The sequence below is a fragment of the Cariama cristata genome, unplaced genomic scaffold, assembly GCF_000690535.1.
Source record: "Cariama cristata isolate BGI_N322 unplaced genomic scaffold, ASM69053v1 scaffold5914, whole genome shotgun sequence".
Taxonomy (NCBI): Eukaryota; Metazoa; Chordata; class Aves; order Cariamiformes; family Cariamidae; genus Cariama; species Cariama cristata.
In genome coordinates, this window is record NW_009613423.1 from 12894 (window position 1) to 23168 (window position 10275).

At 44.6% G+C, this 10275-nt stretch overlaps 1 protein-coding gene across 1 annotated transcript in view; it reads left to right on the top strand.

The window, feature by feature from the left end:
- Positions 1–1869: 1869 nt before the first annotated feature.
- Positions 1870–10275, top strand: part of STARD13 (StAR-related lipid transfer (START) domain containing 13) — a 41232-nt gene continuing 32826 nt past the window's right edge. The window contains exons 1-3 of the mRNA XM_009699006.1: positions 1870–1891; positions 6443–6514; positions 8577–8658. The gene's annotated coding sequence lies outside the window, so the exon portion shown is untranslated. The remainder of the gene's footprint in view (positions 1892–6442; positions 6515–8576; positions 8659–10275) is intronic.

Consider the following 10275-nt stretch of genomic DNA (forward strand, 5'->3'; position numbering starts at 1 on the left):
CTGTGCGGATGTTGCCCAGAGAAGCTGGGGCTGCCCCATCCCTGGAAGTGTTCAAGGCCAGGTTGGATGGGGCCTTGGGCAACCTGGTCTGGTGGAAGGTGTCTTTGCCCGTGGCAGAGGGGTTGGAACAAAATGGTCTTTAAGGTCCCTTCCAACCCAAAACATTCTACCATTCTATGATTCTGTGATTTTTATGGGGAGATAAAGGAATCAGGCACCTAATTCCCACCAATCATATCCCTAACCTGCTTATGTACTTCTGAAGTGCTTTAAATCCCCATCTATAAAATAAGAGTTACACAGATAAGTATCCTAAAGACTATGAGATGTAGGGGCAGGAGAGTAATGGCAGCCATTGAAGTATCTCAGACTGGGCTGCAAGAAGAAGCTGAAATACGTCAGACCTGTCCTCATACAGCTTCAGCCTGAACTGAACTTTCCTACAGATCCCATCTGCCCTCATGAATTCTCTTCTAGGAAGACATCAGGGTGGTGACATGGCTTGTTGGTGACATGACAGGTGGATGGGGCACAGATGGTGCATCAGGACCAGCGAGGCAAGGCTGAAGCTCTCCCACGCAGTGTCTACAGCTGCCTTGAGCATGCCTCAGGTGTAAGACACAATCAGTGTTTCCTCCCCAGGAGTATTCTCTGGTCCTCAGGAGTATTCTCTGGTTCACCTTTCACACAGGTCCGCAGCAGCTCCTGAGAGTAAAAGGTGTTGTTAAACCCAGGGCTGAGCTGAGCCTCCAAACTGACCCTAACATGCTAGGTAGGTGGTGTTCTGGGAGATGAAGTACAACCTCTGTCATCCCAACAGTTTTCCTCCTCTTGAAGGAGCAAGTAAGACAAGGACCAAAAGTTACTATAAAGCGTAGCACCAGACTAACCCCCTGCAAACCCTGTGAGCTGTCACCAAGCTGTTACTCCTCTCCCAAACAATGCTTGCAAGAGTGAGACCTCTCCTACCTGACAGACCGGCTTGGGATGGCCACCGGAGCTCACTGATGCAGCTGCACAGTAAAATGCACTCCTTTCCAGGGACTTGATTAATCATTTTGTCTAACACTCCCCGATATTTTATCTTGAGTCTAGTAAATTAGATTTAAGTGGTGAGCAATATAGGGGGAATAAAAAAGTGAGCATAAACAGCGATTTGTTACAGACAGATGAATAATAAAGGTTATCACATAAAGTTGACATAAACACAATAGATGGGATAATTATGTACCTTATTTATTCTGTTGCTGTTTCTTTCACTGCATTGTGCAAAGGGATATCTGAATATTAAATAAAAAATATAGTTTAAAAAAAAGGGAGAAACACCAAAACAGAAGATAGAAGAGACAGAGGGAGAGTGGCAGAAAAGCAGAAACAAGATGAAACGCTGATGTCTAGACAGGAAAAAGGAAAGGACTGTAGTGTCTAGGTCTTAGCACTGATATTCATGGACAGTGATAAGGTCCCAAGCTAGAAAATTAATTTACTTACATGATTTTCTCTTGACAGAGCAATTTTCTCCAAATAACTTTTTAGACACTTCTCCTGCATTCTTTCATGTGAGGAAGGACTGTCCCAGTGGTTTGGTTTTCTTGGGCTCGTTAAAATGCAGCTAATGTGGACTAAACAGGACCCTTAGAGGATCTGGGTCAGCTTGTTAATCCAGCAACAGACCATTCCCGGTTTTGGGGGGTTAGTTTTCTGCCAGCTTAGAGGGTTGAGCTAGATCTCTGAAGGGTTAGCCAGGAGCTGGTGTGGCACGAAGGGAAGCAGGAGAAGGAGCCAGCTGGTGTGGGGTAGGCAGGGCAGGATGTCCCCTTTGGTGGCAGCTGGCTGCGAGAGTCTTCCTCTGGTGTTGGACACCAACAAAGTTTGTCAAGAATCAGACAAAGTGTTGGAAGAGAGAGAAAGACTACAAGCAGCTGTCTCCATTTCAGCCTCAGAATAGCCAGAGCACCCACATGGTCTGTGAGAGACAAGCTCAAACCTGCTTAACACTAGAGATGGACTCAAAGCCAAGTCCCAGCTGTGCTCTGAACATCTGTCATGTTTCCTGGGTGAACCTCTCCTTATTTCGCTCTACTTACATTCTAAATAAATAAAAATGGATCAGGGATTTGCACTTCAATCTCTACTGTGCAAAATATGCTTTGGGCTTCCATATCAGTGTCTCTGATAAACATTTAATTTAATACACAGTGGGACAACTCTAGGGGGGAAGATTAAGACACAGTCCCGGGGGGGTGGGGGGGAAAGCTGGCTTGGCTGATCAAAGAGGTGTGCAACAAGGTTTTAAGTTGCTGCTTGCATATGGGCACTGAAAGGTTTCGGTGAAGCGGGAGCAACTTCTGGGGAACCTCTGAGGCAAGATGCAAGAAAAAAAATTGCACAGGGGACTCTGGCCATACCTCCTGGGAACAGCTGGTAGATGAGAGGGATATGGAGGTCAGGAAGAGATCATCACCCTGATCTCCCCAGAAATGTGACTGAAGGGCTTTTGCATGTGTGGGTCTCAATTATAACTCGCTACTGTTAGAAAAGTGAAATGGAAAAGAGAAATTTGTTTGCAGTCAACTAAAAACTGAAAAAAAAAACCTTGAGAATTCAAGTACTGTGAGACAAACTGATGCCTGTCAGTATTTGTGACTAAATTATTATCTAGCCTTAATAATCAATGATTGTCATTAACTGCTGCCCAAGCAAGTGGAAAGCAGCAGGTAAATTATCCCTGTCTTTTTTTCCGTCAGCAGAGCAAGGCAGCAGTGCATAAGGTGCCCCCACCATCAGGTGCACTGGGGTGAGCAGCCTTTTGGTCACGCCAAGGGAGATGCTGCGAGGAGCTGTGGCTCCTGCCAGCCTTGAGCACAAATCTACGTGCCACGTCCTCCCTAAAATCAGTCTTCTCGGCATGACAGGCCTTCTCTGTGCTGTTGACGAGCTGCCTTGGAGCCACCTATGAACACATGTAGTTTTCCAGGTCCTTCAGGATTGCACCAAGCCATTGCAGCTGCTGCAGGCTGGTTCAAATCCCTGCGTCAGCCTGGACATGGGAACAGAAGTGGACCAACACTGCCAGAAGTATTTCTGCAACCCTTCATTGACAGCTTCAGTGAGGTCTTCTTGGTGCTGTACTCGTCCCTTCTCAAAGAAGTCTTCACTGATGTTTAACTAGCAAGTAACAAAAAGGAAATATTAGAGTATGCACAGAAAGAGAAGGTTAAACTGAGCATCTCAAATGATGTTTTAAGCATTACAATATCCAGTAATGAAAGCATCTGTATTGCATTCTGAACTATAACTTGGATTACATGCCCAAAGCGAGGTAATAGAAATCACCTTTCATGTCTGCTGAGGAGTAAATCCTTGGTTGTGCCTTTTCACCTAAACGGTGGGAGCAGCCAAGAGGGGAATGGCTGGAACAGGTTCCTTTAGCCACTGGAAATACACTCGTATGAGCAAAGTCATATTTTTGGCTGAGCCAGGAGCACATTGCACTTCTCCCCTTCTGCTGTTCTCTGAATAAGACCAAAAAGAGAGAGATAGGAGGGAGCTGGGCACTGATACATGTCCAAGACCCAATATCCTGGAAGCTGACTTAGCAAATCTTATTCAAGGCTGAATCTGTTTGTTTCAGGTGAAGATTCAGAAAATGAGAATACTCCTCATAGATGCCTTCATGGAGGAGACAGAGTCAAAGTTTTGAAGGTAGAAGTTAACCAGTCAATCATTTTTGACTGGTTGCAGTGTGTTACAAACAGCCTCATTAAAAAAAAAAAATTATTATTCCCTGCAATTATTCACCCACTGCAACCTGAGATTTTTTAGATCTCACTTGGGCTGCAGGATGATTCCGCAGGATGATTGTCTGAGCAGCCAACTGCAAAAAACATTGAAATATGATAAGCATATCAGAGCATTAAATGGTAGCATTCTCCATCACCAACAGCCTCTGTTAGTTGTGCTTCCAGGCCAGATGAAGCTAGAATGTACATACAGCTGCTCTGAGTTGTAAAATACATTTTAAAATGGGATTGATTCATATGTGTTTTGAGAGATTGAATTAAGCAAAAAGAAAATAGTATAAAGACTTGTCTTTTTTCCAAGCATTTAATAAAAATATTCAGTCTCACTGGAACATAATAGAGATTTGCTTTCAGCACACAGATGTGCAGTAGTGAGAGCCACGTTTTATGTAAGCTGCTCATTCTTTTGTGCAGTGTTAAGAACTGAATGTACTTTCATACTCCTTTTTTTGGCCTTGACATGAACTAATGTCAAAGCAAATGAAGACCTGGTGGTAAATCCTTTTCAGCACTGCTAATGATTGCGGCCATTGCAGAATTGTTACTGGCTGTCTAATCATCTTTGCGAAATCGGGCTTTTGATGCCTAGACCTTGTATTTTGAATTCTGATTTCTGCAGCAAAATTTGTTGGCGTCACTCAGTGTTTAGAGGATCAGAAAGGTGTGTGGGTCACAAACAGCAGAGTATATTCAAAGAAAGTTTTATGGTGAGCTTCAGTGGGTAAAGTCATTAAGGGTTTAATGAGTGATTTGAACAGAATTACATGAGGAAAAAATCATGGCAGCATCTCCTATGTATAAAAATCCGTTTTAGTAGAAAACAGATTTACAACTGGAATTTTTTTTTTTTGCATGCAAGGCAGAACATGCAGAAGAGCAACTAAGCCCGATTTTCTTTTTCCAGTTCCATTGCTTGCTTTATATTTAGGCTTATTTAATATTATGGCTGTCTAGAGTTTACAACCACAAATGTGCCAGCACCCTTGACTGGTTCATTCAGGTTGAATAATAAGCAACATAAAATGTCTGCTTTCTTCAACACTTGCACACTCCATTCCTTCACGTTTTGCAAATGTAAGAGGTGCAGATAGGTGTTTTGACTTTGATCTTGTAAGCAGGAGCTGTTCAAGCGGTAGAAACTGATCTAGATCTGGGCAGCAAGGAGATGTTGCCTAGTTTTCCCTAGAAACCCACATTTATTTGGGTGACCTGCTATTTTCAGTTGTTCCTCCAGTTGCTGTGGGAGCAGCTGCACATGCAGGCAATGCGGGTGCTGGGCAAAGCCGGACCTGGCACACGGCTTTGCATAAAATGAGCCCATGGAGCTTGGTAAAAATTGAGGTACCCTACGGTCAACATGCATTGGTCATCTCAGAGCCTGGGTGTATAACCGTGTGTGTGACTGCTGGAGTGCACAAAGTCTGTTTTGCTGGAGACACTTCAAAATTTATCCTCTGGTTTTGTGTAGCTGACCTTTATTTACTGCTGCTTTAGTAATTGCACAGGGTCGATCTGCCTCTCCTGTGCAAAAAGCTTTAGGTCTTCTGCAGTCCCCCTCTCGAGCATGATTTTATTCCATTCCCTCATGCTCACCTATCCCTACTGTCACTTCCAAAATAAGGAGGGACTATTCTCTTGTCCAGCTGATGATTCCCTCACCTCTTCCATAGGGGTAGGATACATCTTACCCAGTGAAAGCTGCTTGAAAGGGGAAACCTAGTCCAGCATCAGCTGTGTCCATACTTCTAAGTAGTGGAGAGGCAGGGACAAGATGACACAGACTGATTCCTCTCCTCACTGCTTAGTACTAACCTTCTCAAGAAAAGATTTGTCTTGATAGATAACTGAAACAGTCCAAAACAAGCCTGGAAGTGGATTAAAATTAAAGAGTGAGTGGTCTGGCATCCAGTGCTTGAAGCTACTGCCTGTATCTGCTTTATTTAGCTGCAGAGGCATACCTGTAACCGTTTATTCTCCCTCTGTTAGCAGCCACCAGAGAAAAGCATTGTCAGTAGTTGATTTATCTCACCTATTTTAGACACTACTTTAAGGTGAAATGAATCACCCTTTGGAAGTAACTGTTTCTCAATTGACTATGGCGAGATTCTACATAATGGAGTTCAGATAGCTAAAGGTAGGAAGGCACATCCTACCTCTGCATTCGTCCCTTCAGTAACATCAGACCTGCACTGGGGTTTTCCTGGCAGAGCTTTCAGTGGCTTTCACATGGGATTTTTCTCCGCAAGAAGTGTCAGAGCAGGAAAAAACACTGTGCATGCTCCCTGTCACCCCATTTCCATCCTGCTTCATCTTCACCTCTCCCCAACAACTTATCCTTGGGTGAGGATAGGGCACGGGACCACAAACCTGGTTGAGCAACTTCTCCTGCTGCGCGGAGATGTTTAACACTTCATCCCGGTCACCAAGCAGCTATGCAAACCTCAGGGTACTGTGGAGACAGGTGGATTTCTTTGAGGGACTCTATTTTATTTTGTGATGCTATAAAGAAATACTTCAGAGTGATGACAGTACTTTTAAGCAACAAACAGCTACTACCAGGTCTGTTATTTCCTTGTAATTAAAAGAACTTCTAAGGCAAAATAACAAAGTGCAAACTTCTCTTTTCTCTTTCTGCTCAGAAATTGAAGCAAAGGAAGCGTGTGACTGGTTACGTGCAGCTGGATTTCCCCAATATGCTCAGCTCTATGAGGGTAAGTAGATTTTTCTGGGGTAAGTAGGTTTTTCTCCTCTTTGTGCATTACTGAAAGTGTGCTGGGTGCTTGCCAGGAGAGCTTACAGTCAGCCAACTCTACATTTGACTGAGTTATGGCCATGGCTGGCTGCTTCACAAAGCCTCAGCTGCTGGAGTCATACCAGTGCCTAAAGAAAAGTAAGATTCTTGCCCTCATAGCCATGGGAAGAAAAAAAAAAAAAGGAGGATATGGTTTGTGTAAACCTCAAAGGTTAACAAAAACAAGTACAAAACATCCAAATACATAGGTCTCTTTTTTTAAACTTCCTGAACTGTGCCTAAAGGAAGATTGAAAACACTGAAAGTTACTAAAAATTTCAATCTTACTGAAAATAAGATTTAAAACTCTGCAAAGTTACTGCTAGTGAATAATCTGAGCTCTGTTTTACATTTGCAAAGCAAGAAAAGCCAATGTTTTTGTGTTAACTCAAAGTAAATGGCCATGTCCCCTCCCTAGCTGTACGGTCCGTGACCAGGGAAGCAGTGTCCCCGAGGGCAGGGCGAGTGGTTGCACTGCTGCTGCGTTCAGGAGCAGTTTGGGGACTGGGGCTGGGTTTTTCCTCCTTTCCCTGCCTCAACGCTGAGAGAAGCTACAGCTGATGCTCGTTTTTCCCAAACTGCATATTCTCTCTGCCAGAGACACAGAGCCAGCTTAGGCCCGCTCGGGCTTAGTAGTTGAAGCGCGGCTCTGCCAAACGCCGCTGGACACCTTCCAGGGTCAGCTTGGGTCTGGAGGCAGCACGTTTCCACGCGTGGAACGGTGGCCAAGAAACCTCAAGGGTCAGAGCCAGCTCTGCAGAGAGCCAGCTTGGACACCGTCCATCCCCTCACGTAAGGGGCTGAGGACAATGGGGAACATGATGCCAAGGACACCTTGATGGCTTCTAATGAGCAGCTGAAGTCCCTCAAGGCTCAGGTGCTGGGTCCTGGTGGGCTGCTTGGGTGCCCAGGGACTAGGACCACCATGCTGAGATGCTCAGGTGGCTCCACAGGAACCAGGTGGGGTCTGTTAAACCCAGCAAGGAACTAAGACTAATAAGCTTGGCAGACCAAAGCTGACGTAGATGTGTGTCTACCACAGTCCCTGGGTGCCCAGTAGTACTTTTGTGTCTGCCTTGTAATCAGACTATGTCAGATACCGACTCCCCCAGAGAAAGGAGAGCCCGCTGCCTGCCGAACTCAAAGGGATGTTCCCTCCAAAAAGCAACCTGTGCTGGGCTCCCACAGTTCCCGTACAGTCAATATGTCTGTGTCTCTGAAAACGAGGTCCTTTTTACAGGCATCCATTATGTCAGAGTTAAGCACTAGTGTCTGAAAATGCTGGCTGCGGTTCCCGTACGCCAGAGTCCTGCTGCGGTACCTAAGCGTGGCAGAGCAGGCTGGAGAGCAGCCACAGCGCTGGAACCCATCCCACCCTTACGGAGCTCACTAATGTATTGCAGCCATGTCACTTTTCATTTCAAATGTCAGCTTCCAGCACACTAGTCTTGCTTTTTAGCTAATATTGGGGGTTATAATTCAGCTCTTTGTTTTTTTGTCTGTTACTTGAGTAACCCTTTGTCTGAAATCGTTGTTATTGGGACCTGTATTAAAGGCAAAAAGCGCAGAACATTTCTGTTTCATGGGAAATGTCTGTCTAGCAAATAACTCTTCAAGTCACTGTGATGGGAATGGAGAACCTTGTTGCTCTTGTGAATAAAGAAAGTGTATTGGTAATTCCCTGATCTCATTCATTTGTGCTAGGTGCTAGAAAAAACAGCTAACAATTGAGTATCTTATTAAAGCCAAAATGAAATAATCTTGTTCTCTGGTGCACAGGATGTTCAACTATACCTTTAACAGGAAAAAATTAATCACGTGACTGAAAGAGTCACAGATACAGCTGGAAGGGAACAAGAGCTGAGTGGAATCAGTCATACTAGATTTCAGCGAGCAAGCACATGCAAAGCATTGTAGATGCAGACAATGTGTTTTCATTTGAATAGCAAGCAGTCATCTTAATATTGTGTCTCTTTTTATAGACTCCCAGTTTCCCATTGACATTGCTGCAGTAAAGAAAGATCATGATTTTCTTGACAAGGACCTTGTAGAACCTCTTTGCAGGTAAATAACACCTAAAGTTTCTTTTCTGATAATTGAAAAGCATGAGCTGATTTGTTATTGTTAGCATAGCAGCAGAAGCAGCAGCAGAGATGTTTGCCTGTCCACATGAATTAAGCAATGATATCTATAATGCTACCATTCTGAATTCATTTCTCTTATGGAAAATCCTGGAGTAGGACCCCACTACACTGATAGAAAACATCACATGATTTGAGAAGACCCAAATCAAATGGATTTGAAACACCTGCCTTTTAAGAAAGAACTAGCAGTAGTACAAGCAAACCCTGAATAAATGAGTCACATTTGAGTTGCACATGAATAACTCTTATGTCCAAGCACAGCAGAAAAGATGAAACTTCATTGCACAGAATTCAGCAACTACTTTCTCTGGCAGCAGACGTGGTTTTCATGCTGCTGTGATTCCCTTGGTATTCTCCTTTTGGCACCAGTAACAGAAGTGGGACCAGAACCCCACAGTACTACAGCTGCTACAACTAACCACTGGCTTGCCCCTCCCAGAGGGCTTGTGTTTGCTGTTTATCTAGCTTTTTATACTCTGCCTGCGATGAATATACTGTATTGCATTGCTCAAGTTCTGTCCCCCAGGACTCAAGAAGCAGCAATTCTGTGGTAGTTTTGCAAAACCACATTGCAGAGGCATTGTTCCCCTCTTCTTTCTCCTGTGCTTAGCTCAAGCTGGGTTCTGCTCCTCTCCTCTTCAGTAAGGACAAAGGAGCATCTGGCCCCTAGCCAAGCAGGCTTTACTACATGTTATGGAAACTTTCACAACACCAACATCAAGGTAATTGGACAAAACTCTATTTCCCCTTCTGCGACAGTGGCTAAAGTCACCAGAGAGTGTATGCTGTTCCACTGCACATCAGACTGGGCATTGCAGGGATTAATGAGGAGGAATACAGAGAGGGTTTCTGAGAATCATAGAAAATAGGGCTGGAAGAGAATTATTCTAGTCCATCTCTCCATCCCAAGCTATGCCCTCCTTCCTGGAGGATCCAGGTAATTCCTGGGTGTGACTATCAGAATGCTTTCCCAAAACTCCCAAAGCAGGTGAGATGTATTGCTTCCCATTTTGTCTATTATGATTATGGGGAACAGACTATTCTCTTTCTCTGTGTAGTAGCCTTTGTGTCTGAAGACAAATCAGTAGGAAAGACTTGGATCCTTCAGTGATTGCTCTCAAGGGTGCCGGGGAACAGAATAACTGCAGATTTGACCCACTGCTGTTCTGTACAGCTTGGTGGGAGGGATTGCTATGCCCATGCCTAAGAAATCTTCTTCCCACACATGCATGCATCCCCCTGCTTCAGTCTGGCATGGTGGAAGACATACTTTGCTGTAGTCTGGGAACTGGAAAGTGGTAGTGGTAGGAGGTTGAGATGGGAGAGTTGGGGTTGTTCAGCCTGGAGAAGAGAAGGCTCCGGGCAGACCTCAGAGCAGCCTTCCAGTACCTAAAGGGGCCGACAAGAAAGCTGGGGAGGGACTTTTTACAAGGGCATGGAGTGATAGGACAAGGGGCAATGGCTTTAAACTGGAAGAGGAAAGATTTAGATGAGATATCAGGAAGAAATTCTTCCCGATGAGGGTGGTGAGGCAGTG